Source organism: Triturus cristatus, chromosome 4_1 (genome assembly GCF_964204655.1).
Source record: "Triturus cristatus chromosome 4_1, aTriCri1.1, whole genome shotgun sequence".
NCBI lineage: Eukaryota > Metazoa > Chordata > Amphibia > Caudata > Salamandridae > Triturus > Triturus cristatus.
The window spans coordinates 793,662,928-793,686,124 of NC_140585.1; the positions used below are offsets into that span (position 1 = coordinate 793,662,928).

Consider the following 23,197-nt stretch of genomic DNA (forward strand, 5'->3'; position numbering starts at 1 on the left):
CCCATAAAGCAGAGTGCCGAGGAGTCCGCCCTGCTGCAACCGGCGGTGATTGCTGACACTCTTTAAAAAAAAACACACAGGTACGATGTCTGCAAGGTCCGCGGGCCACCATGGAAGGCTTGCCGGGCCGCTGGTGGCCCGCAGGCCGTACTATGAGTACCTGTGGTCTAAGGGAACTAGATCAATGGTGGTTGTCAGAGTGAGTGTGAAAGGAGTTATGTTGCCAATGGTGAGTTTTTGGTGGGTGAAGAGCCAATATTTAAAGGACTTTGTTATGTGTGTGGTAAGACGGCTTATTTTAAACTGCCTCATAATTTGGTTGGTAGCCCCTACCTTTCTTTGGCATTCTAGAGTGTTTATCATGTAAATGAGATGAGTGATGCTGTTGGTTTGAAAAGAGTGAAGCATGGATTTGGACAAATTGTGTTAGAAGAGTTGGGTGCTATGATTCCATCTATTGGAATGTCTATGATTGATATGAAAATTAGAAGATTACCTACACTTGTAGGTCACCTTGATTCCAATACTGTAGGTGCATTAACCCAAACAAATAATACGTTAATTACAATGCGAGCTATGATTATGCAGAACAACCTTGCACTAGATATCCTTCTTGCGAAGGAGGACAGACACTGTCAGGCTTTAAGGGTAAGAGAATGCTGGTCCTTCATTTCTGATAATAATACGTTTATTAACGCATATGTTAATAACATCACTAATATTTCTCGTGAGGTAAAAGCTTTTGAAGAGAACACCACATGGGAATCAGGTGGTTCCTGGTTTGGTGAGATTGGAAAGGGCTTTAGAAAGGTTGATGAATGGTTTGATGGTTTAGGGGAGGCAATCTGCATGTTAAATTAGCCCCTGTAATTAGTTTGCTAATTTGTGCTAAATTTCTGTTTCTTATGTTTGAATTCTCTCAATTAATAATTTCTAAAAAGGGTCTAAATTGTGGGTGCAAGAAGAAGGAGTCAACAAAGTCAAAGAGAAAGATAGGAAACAGAGTTGGAAGATGTCAATGAGTGAGTCTATGACTGAGTTAAGATGTTGGAACAATCGAGACTCAAGAGACAGAAAGTAATGTGTACGCTATTGCAAATTGTTTGGCTATTAGTGATGATGAAATCATCAGTGAGATGAAACTGGGGAAACATTTAAACTAAAATATGCATTAATATTGGTCGTTCTGCTCCTCAGTTCATACAGTATACTGAAATGGAGCTAATGCAGTTAAAACAAAATCATTCCGATGTGTTAAAGTGGGTTTTTACTAGCCTAGGCTAACAAGGCATCAGTTAGGCCTCAACGCTATCTTGTTCAAACTGGATGCCATATTACGATGTCCATTCTCTGTTTATATTTTTTGTTTGACACTGTGCAGCAGCAAGATATAGATTGTTTATTTCTGATTGACACTGTACTCGAAGAGCCTGCTACAGGAAACCATTCTGCAAAACAATTCAAGGTCTTTCCGATGCTTACTGTATTGCATTCATTCACAATGGTTCTCTGTTGTTTATGCAACTCGTTTGTTTGAATGCCTCTGGATGATATTAGGTCATAATGGGTGTTTCAATATTCATATAGTGGGTTAGTGCTCAGGTCATAGGATTATGTGATGTTTTAAGATCAGGAAATTTGATTTGTTGTAGCAATGATCAAACCATGCTGACTTTGCAGTTTCTATCATTGTCTTGCCTATGATAAAAAAACTTGACATACACCCCTGTATTTTGGGTGGCGAGCCAGAACTCTTTTAGAGGCCATTGCTGAGCCTCCATTGATGCTGTCTGATTTCTTACAAATTTTGCTGCACATTTAAGACAGTCTATTTCTGCTTTTGCCCATTGATTTTTTATTCCTTTTGATAGCCTTCATGGCAAATGTCTTCTATGCAATTTACAGATGCATCTGAATTTACTATTTTCTGTATTGAACCTTTACATTTGTAATGAACATTCATTGTTTTCCTAAATTCTATTCTTGGGCTCCCTTTTTGAGTCAGTCCTTTGTTTTGGTATATTTTTTAAATGTTATTTTGAAACTTATCTCTAGGGTCACATTGTCTCAGACTTTGAGGTGAACACATTTGGGCGAGCTACTGTAATACAGATCTCCTAAGGCCGTGCACGCCCACAATGTCATGCATTGTAATGGGGAGTGCCCTGGGTGGGGAGTTGATGTTAACAAGCTAACAATAAATACATGTGCTGAGGGGAATCATAGCGTCCTGGCAAACGGACATTTTTTTTAACCCCTTGAGTGCCCCGCCCTTTCCCCGCCCTGTGCCGGCCCTTTCATTAGCGGGCGGGGTTCATGACGAGATAGTCTCGTCATGTGCACAGCGCAACCACGGCCCATGACGAGACCATCTCGTCATGGGCACTCAAGAGGTTAAGGAAATTGTAGTTTAAAAAAAAATATTATTGATGAAGGCAGTACTAACTTTAATGTTCTTCTAGGTTTTTGTCACTGACCATATATATGGATATATACATAAATAGGGCAAGAGATGCCTGCACATTAGGAGAGGCGTGCTGTGCATCGCTGTGAATGTAGCTAATCTGAACTCCACGCACTTTTCACTGGATGTGTTGAACACATTACAAAAGTATTCCTGTTCCAACAAATAAACCTTTATTGTTCCAATTCCTTTTTCACCCCTCAATTGGTTTAATCGCTTTTAGGAGTATTTGTTGACTTTATAGATTCTTTTGTTCAACAAAAAAACGATAAACTGTTGCCAATGCTTGATTACAAAGAGCTACTGTGTTAATGGCCGCCTTATGCCCCGGTATCTTTCTCTGGCTCTATTCTGTGCCAGGATGCCCTTTGGAGCTCGGTGCTTGCTGTAACAAAAAGCTGCCATCACATTGACAGTCACTGTGGTATGTTGCTGAAACGCCTACCAGCAAATTCGTGGATAATATGATTTCGGGGAAGGCGGTGTTTGGCGGTGTTTGCCAGCGAAACCTGACCGCTCCCACACCGTGATTCAGCTTGCAGTGGCAGGAGACGGCAGGAATGTGCACTTAACAAAGGTAATTGGAGCACAAGTGTTGCATTGTTCGGATATTAATGCTTAAAGGCCATGTTGCATAATGATGTTAGCTTCCAGAATGTATCTGTGTCGGACATATTTTGGCACTACAAGAGTCAGGAAGCGCCGGATGTCGCTCGGACACGTTTCAGTGCAAGCACTGGATTAATGTAACTGACCTGTGATCATTGCAACTCTGAAAATCTGAGTTACCGATTCAATGCTAATGGTAAAAAGCATTATGCCCTGGTTGCTCCACAAATTTGGAAAAGTAACCCCTATTTTGTACCTAAACTTGCAAGGGAGGCTAACAGGCTTAGTTCATATCTTTTTATTAAATGTACAAATTAAAAACAGTTGCAGAGCAGTACACGCTGTACCCCAACATAAGAGCAAATGATGTTGTACATATAGTAAAAAAAATATTCAATCATGAGTCACACACTATGATTTAGATGGATATATAAACTGGTGAAGGTGAGTTAGCATAAGAATGGCACATTATTTCTACATATAGGATTATTTATTTTAAAAAAAGGTAAAGCAGGTATCTTGCACATAAAATAGGCGAGATCATGCATTCTGAAAGATCGTTGGCAGGGTCAGTCATGTATGGATATCATATACAGCATGCATAATTGTTTTCAAGCAGTTCAAAGGATCCTGGAAACAAGAGACATTGGATGCAATAAGGGTGACAAGCAGGTTTGACTTGTCTTAGAAAGGTTGGTCTTAAGTTGTTTTCTGAAGACTAGATGGTTGGATTAGTTGCTGGTCCTTAGGAAGTCTTCTCCTGGTGTCTGGACAGAATCAAGAAAGGTCTCTGAAGAGGATTTGGATAACCAAGGTATTTGAAAGAGGGAAGGAGTATTGGAGCACACATTAGGTGTGGAGCAACTGAGGTTGGCTTATTTCCCTAGTGCCTTGCAGGCACCCCTAGATGATTTCTGTGTGAGTTGAGATACTTAAAGGCCATCTGAGCCGGAACGGACAGCCACTGAAGTTCTCCCAGGGTCATGCTGTTTTGAATGTTTTGCTAGACTTGCAAACTGTATCAGAAGGAGTCTCACCACAAGCATATTGCAGGAGCCCGGCTTCTCCGAATGCGGCAAACAATGTACATTCTCTTTATGTCTTATTACCGATGTTCTTCTGAGAAATGCAAGTGCCATGCTGTGCAGAGCTGGTGCCCATTTGAAGTCATCCGTACTTCGAACCTAAGAGTACCTGGCACTTTAATACACTTGCTGCAATAACACTCAATTGCTGGTGCGAAAATCAGCAACTGGAATCTTACAGTGCATTGTTCAGGTTTTCATTTAATTTCTTTTTGTGCTGTAATGAGGTTTCATATTCAGTTTTGTGTTATTTTGTAGCATGCTTAGACATCCTTCCTTACTGAGGTTATCATTGACCGCAACTACTGCATTAAGTTGTGGCTTTCATAGGGATGGGGTCAAATGTAAAGTAGTGGTATTGAACTACATTGCCTTGTGCAGAAATTGTGTGGCCTCTTCATCTATGTAACTACTCAATTTACATTTTTTTAAATTTCTTCTACAAATAAAATGCTAATGGTAGAAAAAGAGTATAAATAGAGGGCTTAGGAGAGAGAAAGTAGTGGGGTGAATGGACATCTGAGATCGCTATACACTGAGAGAGTTTGCAGGGATCGACTTCTTATACATGTACTATAAGAAAATAATGCTGCAGCCACTAACCAGCCCATAGTTATCTGCAGATATCTTTTAAAATTAGAAGGGAAAGATATTTTTGAGGTTGAATAATGTGACAGCTGTGTTTATAATGCAGTACATTTGAGGAATGGCTGAGATGGAGCCAGTGGCACAGTCATCTCTAAATTATGCACAGCTCATAGATGTTAATGCCACAGACACTGCTAGACCTGTTCACTGTGACAGCAAAAGAACAAGACTTGGCACACCTTTCAGTGGACTATCATCCGGAGGGCCATCCCTCACTTGATCCTAATACTACTAGTGAAATTCTTTTGTTGAGGAAAAAACATAAGAACTCAAACATCTCAGGTTCATAAAATCAGGAGAACAAAAACATTGAAGGAAAAAAAGGAAAGGGGTTACACTAAACTTTAGTGTGATGGTTGTGCATATGGTTTGTCTTAGAGTTAGGTTAAGGGAAAGGGATAGGAATTAAATACGCGTGCAGGTGAGAATAGAGTATAAAGTTTGGGTGGAGTAAAGGAAAGCATGAAGGAAGAGAAGGATGAAAGATAGGAGGAACATACATATGTATGCCCTCTTGTGCAACAGACTAAATTGATTATATCTATACATGATAAAGAATAAGGACTGCATTATATATACACTGCTTTGAGAAAACATTTGGGCAGCTGCATTACTCGTGCAAAACCTATGGGCATAGTTGAATCTTGTGTAAATAAACACTCTAAGACCCTACTTTAGGAACTCGTGTGGGTGAATTAACTTATCCGTTGAATCTTTAGCCAAAATCTCAAGGAGAAACTGCTGGAGAGAATGAGGAATTACCAGGATAATCAGACCTAGAATTACTGAATCTCAGGATTCAACTCAGAATTTCCAATAATTCTGCACTCATAGAGTTAACGAGACACCAGGTATTATTAACTCCAGGGGATGCAGAATTAACACTGCACATCAGGACCTCAAATTAGGCCCATGTTTTCTTTGATTAAACATTTTGTTATATCTATGCACTGGACACATTGTATCAATCATGTGTTCCAACAAAGACATTTGAGATAGTAGTTTTTTCTCCAGCATCCTTTAGTGCTTTAAATTCCTGAACGTTATTAGCTTTTTATGGTATTATTGCTATGCCTCTGTGTCAGGCTCTGCGCCCTGCTGGCCCTGAGGAGGAAGAGTGGACAATACCTTATATGCCCGAACCTCTGCTTTGTTTCCAGCCCCCATGCCCGACCAAAGAAGTATTTTACACGGCAGAAGACAACCCCGTTTTCACATGCTATGGGCCCTTTAAATCTCAGCTGCCTGATGGTGACGTGTAGATGAGCCACGCTCTCTTGGGCCGTTCAAGACCGGATCAGGAAGGGGAAGGCGGCGGCCACAGTGGAAAGACGAGGAGCCTCACATCCGAGTGGGATACAGTTTGCGGTGACCCGAGTGGAGAAAGCGGTGTTGATACGCTCCGGGGAAGCCGGAGTCCAGCCCCCAGACAGCGACACAGACGCCAGGAGGCCATAGATCCCACGAGCCGCCCAGCCACATTCCAGGAGGAGCGTGGCTTGCACAGATGCGTGCCCGGTTCCTAGGGAGAGGCAGGCAGGTAGAGGAACAGACCCGGTCTTTCAAAGGGGGAACTTACTGACGTTCTCATCTGTGCACCGTTGAGGGCTCTCAACTATTTGGTTTATCCACACGCGGGTAACGGTTTCTTCTATACCGCCGTTCTGATTGCCTGCATGTCGGGTGTGCTTCCCCTACTCCCTTCCCTATATAGACAGGCATAGTCACGCTTGACGCTGATACCCCTGTCTCTTTTTCTTTTTTGGTTTTATGCGCTGGACGTCTAGCTGGGAGAAAGTACCAGGAAGGGCGGATATACCCCAAAGAACAGAGGGAGAACACTTACATTTTCTGTTCATAACTAACAATAAAATCATGTAATAAAAGCAAAAGACGATACTCAGTCTCGTACTTCCTGTACCCAGCAAAACTGTTAATTTTCATTTTCCCATAATCCAATAAAGTAAGTATTTAGTTGTAATTTGTATATTCTTCCAAATGTTTCTTCCCAGACAATTTTGCCCCTTTAGTATGAAAATGGGTCACTTAAGCAAAGTTTTGCCCTCTCAAAGCATTATTGCCTCAATCCAGAGATTTTCAAGCAGACCTGCCACATGATAGGGCGAGGGAGAGAGAGATGTACCTGGTGGATCAGTGTGAGGTCAGGAAATATGTATTTTCTCTGGCCCATTGGCCTTTTTAAACACCTTCCCTGTTCATTTGATTCTCAAAGTCCTTTTGAAGATCATAAGAGAAAGGCTTCAAGTAGGATTTTGGGACCCTCATTGAACAAGGATCAGGTAGTTTCTCTTTCTCTTGTGGTAGGCAGTGTGGACCGAGCGCATGTTCTACCCATTCCCTTTCCTAACATGTTTTTCCCAACTGAAACCATACCTCAGGCTGATGACTTGAAGGCTGAGCAGTTTTGTTGACAGTGCCTGGGGCTTTCGAAGAATTTGTTATTTCCATCCAGCAATCCAAAAACCTTTCTCCCCCAGGCTTTATATACATCACTTTTCTTCAGGACTGGTATAAAACTATCTGTCTCAACCACTTCCACGTTAACCCATTCAAATTCTCTGTTGTCCTGAGAATGTTTTAAAGATAGGTTTGGTTTGCTGGTCCCAATCCTAGGGATCAAATGGGCTGTACATTAAGTGTTCAAGGACCCATGGGACAGACCTGCTCAGGTGGCTTGCCTTCCTCAATCCCTTAATTCGTTTTTTTACCCTTCATCGTGGCAAAGTCTCCTGCTGTGTGATCTTTCCTTAGTGTTAAACTGTTTACAGTTTTTTAAGCAATTAGTAATTTTATGTCTGTGACAAGGTCACTATTAGAACAGTTAATTTTATAGCTTCATTAACTGTAAAACATTGAGCTATTGACTACAACATTGATACTGAACAGGCACATTAGAGTTTAATTACCTCCCCTAAAAAACCCTAACTTGAGGTGAAGGCTTAGGTGTTGGCTTCCTTGTCGACTTCATCCATATTATGAGCTCCTCTTTGGTCCTAAAGGATTTCTCTGGCTTTAACTGCAGTCCTTTGTGACTTCCTTAGCTTTTTACTATCACGCTCCTATCTGGAGGATTCTTTCCTTCAACCCCTGTATGTTAGTTTGGGAGTCCACTGTTATCTGCAATACTTAGATCACTTTAGGAACAGGGACAGTTTTACAACAATTATGGGCCAGATCACGGTGTTATTAAATGCTCATCTCCATCGATGGGTACATGGATTAAGTTTGTTATCGCATATACATATCTTCATGCACAGACGGTCTCTGATGATAAAATATAAATCATTTAGACGCAATCAAGGCCAGAGTAGAGGAGAGTACCCCTTCTAGAAATCATGACAAGTAGTTGATTCAGCCTCCACTTCTACTTTCATGGTTGTACCTTGGTAATTCGATTTGCTTACTGAGAAACAGCATCAGTTTGTTTTTAACAGTTTGACTTGCTTCACTTTGAAGTACAAGTGTGTGCATTGCATGAATTAATTTCAATGTTGTGAGAGGCTGGCCTGGTATATGATGTCCGCTAATGTAAGTGGATTCAACCCAGATCTGTGACTGGGGGTGAGTGTCCGAAAACTTTCAGCGCTCCGTCCATCATCTCCTTGTGTTTGGTTTGTTCGCCCTAAGTTGGCAGGGTATGCCCAGACGTGGGTACCTTGCTCACTTTGCCACTTAATTCAAGCTAGCCTGGCTGATGAGGGCTGTTAGCCCAAAACCGTTCGCAGGATGCTTGTTTCCGGTCCAGGGAAGACATGGCTTGGCAGTTCGTTCTGGACTGTTCCCATGAGGCACAGGGTTAAGACTGATTTGCATATAGCTGTGTCTGAACTGGGGTGGAGAAGTGAGCTAAAGAACGATGATGGATTCAACCCAGATCTGTGACTGGGGGTGAGTGTCTGAAAAGTTTCAGCGCTCAGTCCATCATCTCCTTGTGTTTGCTTTGTTTGCCCTAAATTGGCAGGGTATGCCCAGACGTGGGTCCCTTGCTCACTTTGCCACTGGATTCAAGCTATCCTGGCTGATGAGGGCTGTTAGCCCAAAACCGGTCCCAGGATGCTTGTTTCCAGTCCAGGGAAGACATGGCTTGGCAGTTCAGTCTGGACTGTTCCCATGAGGCACAGGTTCAAGACTGATTTGCACATAGCTGTGTCAGAACTGGGGTAGCTAAAGAATTATGATGGATTCAATACAGATCTGTGACTGGGGGTGAGTGTCTGAAAAGTTTCAGCGCTCCTTCCATCATCTCCTCTGTTTGCTTTGTTCGCATTAATGTAAGTGGGCACCTTGCACCAGTCCAGACAATCCTTATGGTGATTTAGGAGGTCTTAGACAACCTTAGAAAGCTCTCTAAGTGGTAGCTGTGTAGAGCAGCATGCAGGCTTAGTCCAGAAGGAGTGTAAAGCAGCCTGTCTTACCAGAATGGAATCTTATAGTATAGATTAAGTGAAAAAGTACCACACCAAGTATTTATAAAAATATGTATTTATCATAGAATACTCTCTAGTATGTTCCATTATCTTCATCATGGAGATAAACACAATGCACACAATACTTCAACAAAGAAACACAGTAAATAGCATGAAATACACAGTGGCCCCGGAGGGGACCAAACCACATACTAAAAAAGTGGTATAAGAACCACGACTCGAGTCAAGACAGTGTCGAGAGGACGTAGAAGTGCTAGGACCCCAAAGAACCACCCAAGGTGAGTAGATAGGGACCCCACGGAGAGCGTGTGCAGTGTGGAAACACAACCGCATGTTCTGGACAACTCTATGTGCAAGTCGCGGTTGGATTTTTAAAGATTAAGGGCCCTTACCAGTGGACCCTGAAGAAACCCAGTGGGAGACAGAAGGTTGGAGAAGCACCCCACCCATGGATACCCTAGTACCCATGTTATCTACACCAGGGAAGCCGGGTGCATACGTGTGAAGTGGTGTCGGAAACCGCCGTCGAACCCAATTGAGGACTTAAGGAAAGTGCAGCTGCCTCTCCTCCCATTGCAGACTGAATATCAAATAAAGCTATTGCCCTCCTAATATGGTCTGTGGTACCACGCCCGGGTACGAATCCATGCTGCCAAGGGGAGACGAGATCACCAATGACCCTGCCCAGTCTTTTAGCCCAGATTTTAGAATATAACTTCGTGTCTGAATTTATTAGCGAGATTGGGCGATAGGAGCCCGGTTTTTCCCTTGGTTTCCCTTTCTTATGGAAAACCACTATGTTTGTTTCTTTCCATGATTCCGGGACCACTCCTGTACCCATTACCCCGTTAAAAAGATCACTAAGAAGCGGGCTAATCTCTGCCTCAAAACATCGATAGACCTCTAAAGGTATTCCATCAGGGCCTGCTGCCTTGCCGATGGCTGACTCCTGCAGGGCTTCCGCTATATCCCTCCCGGAAATAGAGTGACCAGAAGACTCGGAAGACGAATGCCCTCTGATGTCGGGGGCTTCAGGGAGGATGACGATAACCTTGACTCTGCAGCTGTGAGGCTCAGGCGATACTGAGGAAGACCAGGAGCTGTGCACGAGCTGTCCCATGGAGGATGTCGAGTGCTGAGGGGTGTCTCGCGGGAGCACCAACAAGCCTTGGCAAAGGCAAGTTACGCAGAAATCAAAGAAGGAGCACCGTTGGGACCAGCAAGGTCCAGGAGACTCAACAAAAGCAGGAGAGTCAGGGCAGGCCCGAGCAATCAAGGGAGCCCAAAATATACAAGTGTGACCCTCAAGTTGATCCACAGGCTGGAGGCACTGGAGTCGTGAGAGAACCTCAAGCAGCTCACGATGCACACAATGTGGTGTGGCTGAAGATTCTGGTCACAGGAGATGCTCGAGTTTGGGGCTACTTGGAGCCCGAAGATCTTCTTGCAAAGAAGCCAACAAGCCATTTCAACTGCAAATTGGACACAGTACACAGGGGTTCGCTTATTGCAACCCTGACGAGGGATACTGGTCTCAAACTTGGTGAGAGGGTAGAACAGGCCTCGGGTACTGTGGAAAACCATCACTTGTGTTGCAGAGCCCACGGAGTCCGGAAGAGCTCAGGATCTGCAGACTGATCGACTTAGTTGCTGTGCCTGCAAATGCAGGGGAGTGACTCAGTCACTCCAAGGGAGATTACTTCAGGTGTCTTTGATGCTTACCTTGGAGGGTTCCTGTATGATGCACAGGCACAGCCAATGCAGCAGACTGGAAGGGAAACAAAGTCAGGCCCAAACGAAATCCAGTGAAGTCCAGAGTGCCCAGACGGTAGAAGTGCAGTGGTATCTGATCTGAATCCACGGATCTAGGATCCGACACCATGGTAGGCCCTTAAGTACCCTAGGGAAAGGGTTGGGAAGATTCAGGAGACCCGCCCAGGGGAGGGTCTGGCCAGGGGGGAGGTCACTCCCATGTCGTTTGTCCAGTTTCGAGCCAACGGCTCCCAGAACTGGTTTGAACTGGACTATGCATGGGGACACCAAGTGTGCCCCTCATGCAGACTTTCTGGCGCTGGTAAGCGCACCCACCCTGTCCCAATACACTAAATCCAGTCTGGGAGGTGGTCACACCTCCCTGTGACAGGATGCCTATTGTTCCACCTTCCTCTGCTCAAGCTTGGCTCAGCAGCAGGAGGTCAGAAATGTGTCTCTGGTCGGCAGCAACCATTTTGTGCTGTCTGGGTCTGGAAGACTGGTACCGGGAACACTGAGAGCCTAACGGAGGGCTCTTTCAGTGCTTGGAATCATACCTCTCACACCGTTTACGGTGTGGGGGTATGATTCCAACATGCTTGATACCAAACATGCTAGGATTAGTTGTAGCCGTTTTTGAGATGGTCATCGCATAATCATGCGGTGCCCCTCTTTATAGTATATGGCTACTTCACTGACAACCCGGAAGAATGAACTCCATAGGCTGCATGGGTGTCCTGCTCATGCAGGGGCACCCCCTCACTTAGAACCAAGCACCCTGCCTTCAGGATTGCAAAGGCCTGCTATAGGGGTTACTTCTAGGTTTTAGGTGCAGTGACCCTTAGATATAGTAATCCTATATCTTTAAGTTGGTGTATGCACCAATTTACACAAGCTGCAATGGCAAGCCTGTAGTTCAATTTTGCATGGTCTCCCACGGGTGGCATAATGCATGTTTCAGCCCACGTGGGATCTCTGGGGTACCTATGCCCTGGGTACCTTAGTACTATATACTAGGGACTGATAAGGGTACCTCAGTATCCATTCTGGAGTGTACCTAAGTACTCAATACAACAATTTAGGGAGAAAGCAGATAGACTGGGGTCCTGATTAGCAGGATCCCAGTCAGACTAGTCATAATGCAGCTTAGCACCAAGCAAAAAGTGGGGGTAACCATAGAAGTAGATCCTACTTTCCTATAAATGTACGGTGTGTTTTGTTTCCTGACAGTAGTTACAAATAACTAACACTCATCTGCACACCTAAAACAGATTTGGAACTTTGACATTACACACATATAAATCTAGAGGTGTGCCCAAATGCCCTTAACCCCTAACACATATTTAGATTCCCCACATTGCATTGTATGCGTTGTAATGGTATATGCGTTGTAAAAGTACTTACCATATAACAGCATGCGTTGTAAATGCATGCTTTGTAAAAGCTTTTGCGTTGTAAAAAATGCGTTGTAATAGCATAGCGTTGTAAAAGTTGCGTTGTAAAGGTTGTTTCCCTATCACGCAATCTTGAAACATATACCCCAAATCCTTAACTCTATACATTATACAGTTAACCTCTAACATATAATCCTTTACCCATAAACCAACCCCTATCCCCTTTAACCCAAACCATTAAACCTTAATGCCCAAAATAATTTCCCCAAGCCCTTACTCATACACCTCAAACCCAGAACCATTAACCCCATTCCCTTATCCCCTGTACCCTATTTTCCTTAACCCCTAATTCCTAACCCTTAACTCACAACCCCTTACGGTCAAACTCTTAACCATGTACCTCACACCTTAACCCTAAACTGTTAACCTCCAACTCTAAACCCTTAACATTAATACCTTACACCCATAACCCCTTCCACACTGTCTTTACATAAATGTATTTTAGGAACAAACACTTTGGGAACTTGTAGTTTTTCGGGAAATTTACTTTCAAGCTTCTAAATCTTATTTTTTAGAAGTGTTGCTTTCAACATTTTGAGGCAATATTGCTTTTGGTGATTATTACTGGCTTGATGTGGAGGATTTTACTTATGATTTGTTTGCAGTAAAAAAAAAAAATTTCAGTAAGTCTGTTTAGTTCACTGGTCCACTGTGTAGAGTTGTGTCTTTTCAAGTATTTGGCCTGTGCACTGTACTTCACACTGGTGTTTGTTCTTTCAAGGAAGAGGTGTCAAATTATAGCCAATGGAGTTCTGCCAATTATGTCCTAAGTACTGCAATAATGTTGGACAAAAACAAGGGTTGATGATAATGCCTTCAATAATCAATATTAAACTTTGTTAAACTTAGGGCCTGATTATGATCTTGGCAGATGGAATACTCCGTCACAAATGTGACAGAGATCTCGTACGCCATATTGCAATCCCATTATATCCTATGGAATTTGTAATACGGTGGACAGGATATCCGTCACATTTGTGATAGAGTATCCCATCCTCCAAGGTTGTAATCAGGCCCTTAGTCCTTCAGTTCAGGTGGAAGGCTTTAATCTTCTCCAGCCTAGATCTGCAACTTTGACGCACACACAAAAATGTGGATGTGATTCCTTTAGAAGGACTCCAAGTAGAACGGCATGTAATGAGGGTGACCAGTAAGTAATATTGCCACACTTTTATACACAGGTAGTGCAGGAGCAGGTTAAAAACTCTGATAACTCTGCTTTGCATTCTCAGCTTGGGAACGGAATGGGCTTTCTATAGCGCAAACATTTTCCCAGTGGCCGAAAACTTTGGTCAGTGGTGTGATCGAGGGCCGCATTGATTCAAGCAAGCAAGCAGGGTTGCAGTCAATGGGGGAGGGTTGGGAGATATAGGGGTGTGTAGGGGAAGTGAAGCATGTACATCTAGTGGCTGAATTGCACAATGTAAAAATAGAAAACCCAAGATCAATCTCGCTTCACTTTCCCTCAGTGCTTTATTTGTAAAATGATAGGTGCCGGTGATCAAAGCGCTGCTCAGACATCTGCGGCTGGTGCCATAAAGTGTCAGAGCATGATTAGCATAGGTGCACAGTCCTGAATGCACCTCAGGCCTCTGTATTTGACTGCCAGATGCTCCCTTCCACGTTATCTCACTCTTCAAGGTGTCTGCTTTTTCCCCCTGTGACAAATTTTCCGAGTTTCTTTTCGTGGGTTTTTACCCCTGTGTTGGCCTCAGGAAATATCTGATGTGGTGAAATAAGTGTTAGTCCCTAAAAATAAGTGCTAGTGCCCCCCACCGGCAACCACCGGTTTAAATTAAGCACTGTTTTCCCTCCTTTTCCTTCATTATCACACGAAAGAGGACCTCAAAATACATGACTTCAGGATGTGTTTGATTAAATAAACTAAAATATTGTTCATGTATAAAAGCAACCACAGCCACCCAAAGAGTGCACATAACAACTGACTCTTAGTTCCCTATTGTTGCCTGGGTGGGGTGGGGGTGGGCAATGATTCTAAATTCATATTTAAGAACTCTCACTTTTAAAAATATAATTCTCAATGCACTGACATAACTTGATGCGCTACACTGAAAAAGTTCAGCATGTTAATGAAATATATTTTTTTAAATGGATGTATTTGTTGAGAATAAACACCAGTGCCATGACATCATTATTTGAAGTATATAGCATTATCTATGTACCTTACAGGCACAGCTAAACAATTGAATACAGGCGGTGCATATCGAAAGACGTACCTGCTTTAAGACACCATTGAACATGTGTCAACGTGACTTTTTAAAAGTAAGTGTTTTGCTTAACAGCATGAGAATAGGCTAATAGGCTCAAAAAGTATGGTGAAATAACTCCATGCTCTTTTTGTAGAATTCTATGACTCCACTGACTATGATGCAAGTGGTCTAAAATCACAAAAGTTGAGAGGTGATAAAGTCGTCCTGAACACCCACAGAAGGACTTCAACCCCTACACTTAAAGTAAGGGCAGACAATATGTATAAGTGACACTAACAGCATAGCCCAGAACTAGAATCAACTCTCCATAGGGAAATGGTATTAATTATATGCATTCTCTTTTTTAGAAAGAAGAACAAAACTTTGGTTTTAAATTCTTGTCCGTCCTGAGGAAGGTGCTACTATTGTAACCTATGCACCGAAACGCGTCGACAGTGGGACTTTTTAAAGCATATGAAATGTATTTGTGTAGTATTTAATTTGCAATTTTGAAAGTACATGATTTGAAGTGTGTGTGACTCTGAGATAGATACCGTAATACGGAATTGTTAGATAGCATATATAAGACTGTACCAGAGCACCCAATCAGAGTATATATTGAATGCAATTTTAAAATATGATTTTATTGAACATAAGTGTTTTCCTATGAAAAATAAATTTTGAGAGTAACAAAAAGTATATTCTAGTCTGGAGTAATAATATTTGTCCAGTGTCACAGTCAAAAATCAAAGGTTATTGATCTAAATGTGTAGGCCTCATGGTCACCAACTAAAAGAGTAATACACAGAAAGGAATCTTTTTTTGATAAATATCTGACACCCAGTCCTTTCTGGTCCCTGGGAAACTCTCTTTTTTGAGATTATAAGGTGAAGATGGTGCCAGTTCCCAACAATACCTGGCCCCCACAGCGAGACCCATTCTTGCTCGCCCACTATGCCGTGAATGAGAAGGGCTGTGGGCGAGGTGTTAATGCAAACACTGTTTCAGGGTTGCATGGGCCCCAGGGGGGGGCCGAGGTGAAAATGGCTCAATGGCCTGAGCAACACCTGGCCCCCTGGGAGGCTGATTCTTGCACACAATCAAACCTCCCCAGCCCACCATCAGTGTGATTGCTTGGCACGGCAGGGGGTCAAGGAGAGGCCACAGCTGATCATCACTGAACGGCTGCACAGCAAGGCTGCTTTCCTCTCCCTGTCCAGTGCTCTCGTAGGCCTGGGAAAGGGGGGGAAAGCGTCCCACAGAGGGCACCGAGACACCGGCCCTTCGGCCAATGCTCGAGTGCCCGCAGTACCAATCCGTCCCTGGCTCAGATCACTCCCAGCACTGCTCACATGCTGGGAATATTATTCTTAGCATGTGAGCATCGCTGGTATTGGCAGCTTGCACAGTGTGCAGCAGTTCCTGGACGAGAGGCACGAATCCGGAGCAAGGCAGTGGCCGTTCAAGCAGGTAAGTGTTGTATTCTTTATTCATTTCTTGTTTTTTTTGTTTGTGTTCCCCCTCCCCCGCTCACCACTTCGCAATATGAGTGTCCGCAACTGGCACTACCATTAAAAAGATACAAAATAAACAGGGAAGCATTTGTTTAACCCCTTGTGCGCTACGCGAATTCTCCCGCTGTGCGGTCAAATTAATGAGTGGGCTGGGTAAATAATGAAGGGATTGCCTCATATTTTTACACATTTGGTGCAAGATGCCTTTAAAATGAAGGTGTTCCAAAAGCTGCGTTGTGGGACACCCTAGTAACTTCCTTTCTTTATCGTCAATTAACCTTTAACCCCTTGCATGCGTCGGACGGCCCCCGCCCGTCCGACGTCACGGTGGATGTGTGCGGAGGACGGCCGGGGGCCATTTTGAACATGTGTCAACGTGACTTTTTAAAAGTAAGTGTTTTGCTTAACAGCATGAGAATAGGCTAATAGGCTCAAAAAGTATGGTGAAATAACTCCATGCTCTTTTTGTAGAATTCTATGACTCCACTGACTATGATGCAAGTGGTCTAAAATCACAAAAGTTGAGAGGTGATAAAGTCGTCCTGAACACCCACAGAAGGACTTCAACCCCTACACTTAAAGTAAGGGCAGACAATATGTATAAGTGACACTAACAGCATAGCCCAGAACTAGAATCAACTCTCCATAGGGAAATGGTATTAATTATATGCATTCTCTTTTTTAGAAAGAAGAACAAAACTTTGGTTTTAAATTCTTGTCCGTCCTGAGGAAGGTGCTACTATTGTAACCTATGCACCGAAACGCGTCGACAGTGGGACTTTTTAAAGCATATGAAATGTATTTGTGTAGTATTTAATTTGCAATTTTGAAAGTACATGATTTGAAGTGTGTGTGACTCTGAGATAGATACCGTAATACGGAATTGTTAGATAGCATATATAAGACTGTACCAGAGCACCCAATCAGAGTATATATTGAATGCAATTTTAAAATATGATTTTATTGAACATAAGTGTTTTCCTATGAAAAATAAATTTTGAGAGTAACAAAAAGTATATTCTAGTCTGGAGTAATAATATTTGTCCAGTGTCACAGTCAAAAATCAAAGGTTATTGATCTAAATGTGTAGGCCTCATGGTCACCAACTAAAAGAGTAATACACAGAAAGGAATCTTTTTTTGATAAATACCATCTTCACCTTAGCCTCCCCCCCACACCCATGGATGGCCCAGCAGTTGGGTTTTTTCCTTTATCCCCTCTCTTGCCGGGCCATTGCCCCAAGGCAGTTAAGGGCTGGGGAGGGCTGAGTAATTTACAAATAGCTGGGGCCTCCTGTTTTTCAGGTGCTCTTGCCCTGGAGGGCTGGGGAATAAGTTTTTAAGAGAAAGGAGCCTCGCTGTTTTTCAGGTGCTCCTGCGCTGGAGGGCTGGGGAATAATTTTGAGATAGAAAGGGGCTTTGCTGTTTATCAGTTTCTCAGCTTGTAGGACATTATCACCTTGGCCCTGTGTCCTTCCCAAGAACAATATCCTCCCACTTACATTCCTTGTGTGTTTCATGAAAGGGCATGCCCAGCGAATGTAGGCCACGCCCCGCATATGTGGGCCATGCCCCGCGAATGTGGGCCCCGCCCCGCTAATGTGGGCCCCGCCCCGCGAATGTGGGCCACTTTTTTCATCAGTGCCCGGGCCACGGTTCGGTGCTCAGACATAGATTGGGATCCTGTGTTGGTTTCTCCACCCAGCTGATCAGCACATGTCGGTTGGATAAATGCTAAGTGTGCATGACGGTGTGACCAGCCGCCGAGGGTCAAACCGTCATGCGCACTTGGCAGTGCCCACCTCTCCCCCCTCCACCCTGGTACTGCAGATACAGTGTCAGTGTGGATGGCCACACCCCTCCCTCGGCTTGCAACCTGCGGGATGAAAAATAAAATGATAATAGAAATGTTTTTTTATCATTTTATTTTTGTCCTTTGTCTCTGCTGGCTTTAAGGGCGGGGGGGGGGGGGGGCGTTCCTCCCCCATAACGGAGGGGCCGCCCCTCAGCCGAGTAAACAGCAGTCGGGTGCTGCTATTGACATATGGGCCCCAGGTGGCCCGGAGCATACTTTGAGTATCACTGCTATAGGGGTACGTGCTGCAGTGCATAAGTGTTTGATAATGCCTCAGAATTTGCATTTGGCTGATGATGGATGACTTTTCTGAAATGTCCAAACCGGACCATTTCACACCTGCTGCCTGCAGACTGCCAAGCAGGCTTCCGATTTATGACATTCGCAAATAAAGAAGCACACCCATACACAAATTCTCTTCAGTGCCAGGGATGCTATGAATTTTTTTGTACTTTTGAGATTAAAAAATATTTTGCATTTAGGGAAATGTTTTTGACTAAGGTTAGTGAAGGCATGATGACTCCTTCAACAACAAAGTTTTACAAAAGTCATGAAAAAACAAAAAAACAAGCATTGACAATGCCAAATGGCTGGCAGCCAAAGCCAGAACATTGGCTTTGCTAATGCTTGTTTTTTATTGCAACAAAAACATTTTGCATAAAATTCAGTGTCAAACCAGCCTGTCCTGCCATTCCATGAAAGTCATGGTAAGGGTAAATTATTGGAAGTTTAGAAGAGTAGTGCATGATATCAAAATAAGAAATGCATATTTTTATTAAAGAGTATTCCAAACAAATAATAAACTGCCCTTCACAATTTGCATTCTCATTATGAAAGAAGTTTGAACAGAGAGCAGGAAATGGAGAAGTGTGAAGTTAGCTCTTTCTCGTCCTGTTCATACCTTTGCGTAAATAATGAGATCTCAGTAATATCAGCAAAAATGTTTTTCAACTATAGAAAGATTACCTGTGTAACATCTATGTACATGTGAAATCGTTGTCCAAGATCCAAAAGCATCTTGTGCAAAGACTGGTGAGAAGTAGGGTAGTGCATTGGAAAGAGTAGTAGAATGAGGTTTGAGATGAATCTGCGAGTTGAGGTAAAGGATATATTGTGAGCGGTATAGGGTGAGAAATAGGGTAAATACACATATGTAGGTACATATCTATAGTCCAAATAAATGCTTATATAGAGAGGGATATACTGTATATTTATGTTTGATTCTGGTGGTTATATGGGAAAGAGCCAATTCTTGAGTAGTGTTCTGAAGATAAGGTGGTAGTCTGTGGATCTTATGTTGGGGGTAAAGAGTTCAATAGCTTGGCTGCTTGAACAGAGAAGGATGTTTTTTTTCATATACGTTGGAAGTTTGAGGCGAGATGCCACTCTAGAGTGAAGGTTCCTTTTTTTTAATGTATTTGGTGATTTAATTCCTGATTGAAGAGCGGTCCTGTTCCATGTATCACTTTGTGGGTGATACAGAGCAGCAGCAACCGGTAACCAATGTTGGGCTCTCAAGGCTGGGGAGATGTGGTCTTGTGGCTTTATATGTAAGAGTAGTCTGGCAGTAGAGTTCTGAATCCATTGTAGTCTTTTCATAGTCGTTAAAGGTGATCCGTGGTAGAGGCTATAGGAGTAATCAAGTTTGAACAGAACAAGTGCGATGGTAGCCTGGACCTTGTGTGGAAATTCCAGATGGGGAAGATTAGTTGCAGAGTTTTTATAGTAACAAAGCTTGATCTTGCTAGTTTGTCCACTTGGGCATTCATTGAAAGCTTGGAGTCCATGGTCATTGGTAATTTCAAGGTATCTTACTTACTTCGATACTTCAGTTAGGTATTCTCAGATCATCAGGCCAGACGGCGAGTAAGTCATAATTTTTCCATTCGCCACAAATGAGTATTTCCGTTTTGGAAGCATTCAATTGAAATGGCTCCACATAATCCATTGATCCACGGATCTGAGACAACTGAAAATTGGGGCATATTAGCAAGGGCTGGCAATATAATTATTGCCGCTTTAGCGTCCGTTTTTGGGCGAAAAGCGGCAATAATTATATCGCAATATCATCAAGGACACTCTAGCGCGTGTTTCCTTGATGTAGAGCCCGTTTTTTCACAGCCTCGCCTCGCATCGCTAATGAGATGCAAAAGAGGCGTGGCTGTGAAAACAACACATGTTAATATCGTGAAGGCAGCTTTGCGATATTAACAAGGAGGTGCAGCGATAAAAAGAATCGCGCTACCTCAGCCTTAACTCAGGAATTTAACACCTGTTAAATTCCTGACTAAGGCATACTTTTAATGGGGTATGGATTATGCTGATAGGACCACAGGGTCCTAGCAGCAATGTTATCGCTGTTTTCAATGGAACATCGCTGGAAAACCAGCGATGTTCCATTGAAAACACCGCTATCGCAGAAATATTATCGCCATAGCGCTATGCGTTGTAAATATAGCGTTATCATGGCGATAATATTCAGCGATAGCTGGCGATAATTTTTCTATCGCTATGAACGGCCAGCGATAATTATCGCTGGCCGTTGATAATATGCCCCTTGGTGAGTTTCTAATGTATTTGAGGCATTCCAGCTGAAGGAGTATTTGAGTGTCATCTGTATAGTTATAGCATGTGAGGTGAAATTTATTTATCAGTACCGGCAATGATTTCATGTAGATGTTGAAAAGCATGGGCAAGATGATAAGCCTGGAGGGACCCCTGCTTTTGTGAGGTACGGTTTGGGCAAGAAAGCGGGGGGAATAGATGACCTAATAATAGCATATGGAGTGTCATAAAACTTTACCTCACTAAGTAAATGAACTGTATGTATTATACATGTCTAGTGCGGATTGTGTGAATACTCTTTTCCTATAATTGTGTGTTGGTCCTCTCTTTTGTAATTTGGCTTAGTAATATATTGTTGCTTTTCATACATTCACATTTTGGCTCTGTGATCTGTCAAAAGCATATAGGGTGTTTCTGTGTAGGGCTCTCTTTGTGGTGGGCTTTCCTGTGCGCATACATTTTCTAATGGTTTTTAATGGTGCAGGGTTTTGACAGTTCTAGCTATTGTATTGTCTTTTAAATGTTTTTGTACAATTTGTTTTCTTGTATAGATGATGTTTGACCATTAACATACGTATGTCTTGTGTGTATTATTTACAGCCCTGAGGAAGTTCAATTCTTTTGAGTGAAATGTGTTGGCTATTTAATAGCTGTTTCTATGGAATACAGAAGAATTCAATAAAGGAGATTCCAAGATATGCAGGACTGTAGACTATTTAATTGTTGGGTGCACCATTCCATATTATCTTTACCCATTTGTTTCTGCTCAGAAGCAGTATCATTTAGTGGCTGGTACTAAGGAAAGAGTGCACCAAGCTCTGATTTATGGAACTGTATGGGAGGGACAGTTTCAAGTGTCCACTGTTCTAGTTTTTTAAGCACTTGAGCCGTGTTGCCTGTTGCTGAGTGGGGTATAGTGTTGCTGAGCAGAGCACCTTGGAGTGGCATGGAGTGTAGTTGGATAGAGAGGAGTGATAAACAATGGAATAGCGTGCAGTGGTGTAGATTGGAGGTGCGCGCAGTGCAATAGTGTACAGTGGAGAGAAACAGTGTGGAGTGGCATACAGTGGAATATCATGGACTGGAGTGGGATAGAGTGAAGTTATGTACAGAGGAATAGCATAGAGTACAGTATAGTAGAGTGGAGTAGCATACAGTGGAGTGACATTGACTGCAGTGGCATAGAGTGGAGTGCTGTAGAATGGAGTGGAGTAGAGTGGAGTGGGGTAGAATGGAGTAGCACAGAGTGGTATAGCGTGGAGTGCGATAGAGTAGGGTGGTGTACATTAAGGGTGGGTGGTAAACTCTGCTCCGCTTGCGGAATTCACAGAGATTTTGTCACTCTGCACTCCGCTTGGAGGGCGGACTTTGACAAAAACTCCACCTACATCCTGTATTGGAGTTTGCCGGCACCCACCACGCCTCAAAGTTCCGTAGTCAAGGTGAATACTAACAGTGTGCTTTAAAAAAATAGCACGAAGACAAACACTGTGTACTGTCATCACAGGGAGCCAAGGAGCTCTGGTCGCCCCGCAGGCCCCGGATGCTGCGATTGTCACCTGTGCCACCAGCAGGAGCTGACTCGGCCCGGCAGGGAGGGGCCTTGCCGGTGACGCAGTGCAGACGGCGAACCGGAGCTAGGGGCAGAGGGAAAGAGGCTAAGACCAAGCCAGACAGCACCAACCCACCACTGCAAGCACCACTCAGCCCCAGCCCCATGGCCAACCCCGGCCCGGAGTTTGAAAGTGAATTAGTAGGATGCTAGGTTGGGCCTGTGTGGGTGGGTTAAGAGGGTGCACTTCTACGGGCAGCACTCCTCCAACCCCCCAATGTCGCTTGGCTCACAGAGACACCAGGCATACAGCTCCTGAATCATCCGGACCGAGCATCGGCTGCAGGCATGATGAGCGGTGGGCGTGTTGAGAGCACTGAACGGGTGGCTCTGAGGTAAGCGAGGGCCGTGTGAGGTGCATGCCATGGAGAATGGCTCAGTGGGTGGATGAGGTACCGGGCTCACTAAAGGAGGTTGGAAGGGGGTTGGGGCAGTGCGTTGTAGAAGTGCCAATATATGTTCCTGCTTTACCGTGCCATGCACACCTCCTGCAGGGAAAGAGAGCGGATCGCTGCTATAATGTACCATGCACACCTCTGCCAAGTAGATGTTCAGTTCCCCGCTTTGTTGGACCGTGCATAGCTCCTTCATAATGGTGTATCATCCTTTAGCACTTAGAAACCAGACGCAACCTGGATCCCCAAACAAGAGGTGCTCGCCATGTAACGTGCCCATCAGAGTGCCCAACATTTTGATGTGTGATAAACATACACCAGAGTGCAAACATAACATCAGGATACGAAGAACAACATTGAGTTTTCCATTCAGTGAACGTGCATGCACAAGTAAACAGCAGCTGTGGGCGAGTGGAGCAACCCCGCCCGCTCAAGGAATTCCATGGAGTTTTTTCATGAAACTCCACGGAATTCGCGCAATGCAATCCCACGAGCTCCGCCCACCCTAGCTTACAGAGGAAAAGCACACAGAGGAGTGGCATACAGGGGACTGGCATACAGTGAAGTGGCAAACAGTGGACTGGCAT

At 43.7% G+C, this 23,197-nt stretch overlaps 1 long non-coding RNA gene across 1 annotated transcript; it reads left to right on the forward strand.

The window, feature by feature from the left end:
* The first annotated feature begins 6,090 nt into the window (after positions 1-6,090).
* LOC146855550 (uncharacterized) lies at positions 6,091-15,358 on the forward strand. Its single transcript, XR_014980854.1, has 5 exons — positions 6,091-6,444; positions 6,594-6,769; positions 14,651-14,743; positions 14,825-14,934; positions 15,039-15,358. It is a non-coding gene; the product is annotated as an uncharacterized LOC146855550 (long non-coding RNA).
* Positions 15,359-23,197: the final 7,839 nt, after the last annotated feature.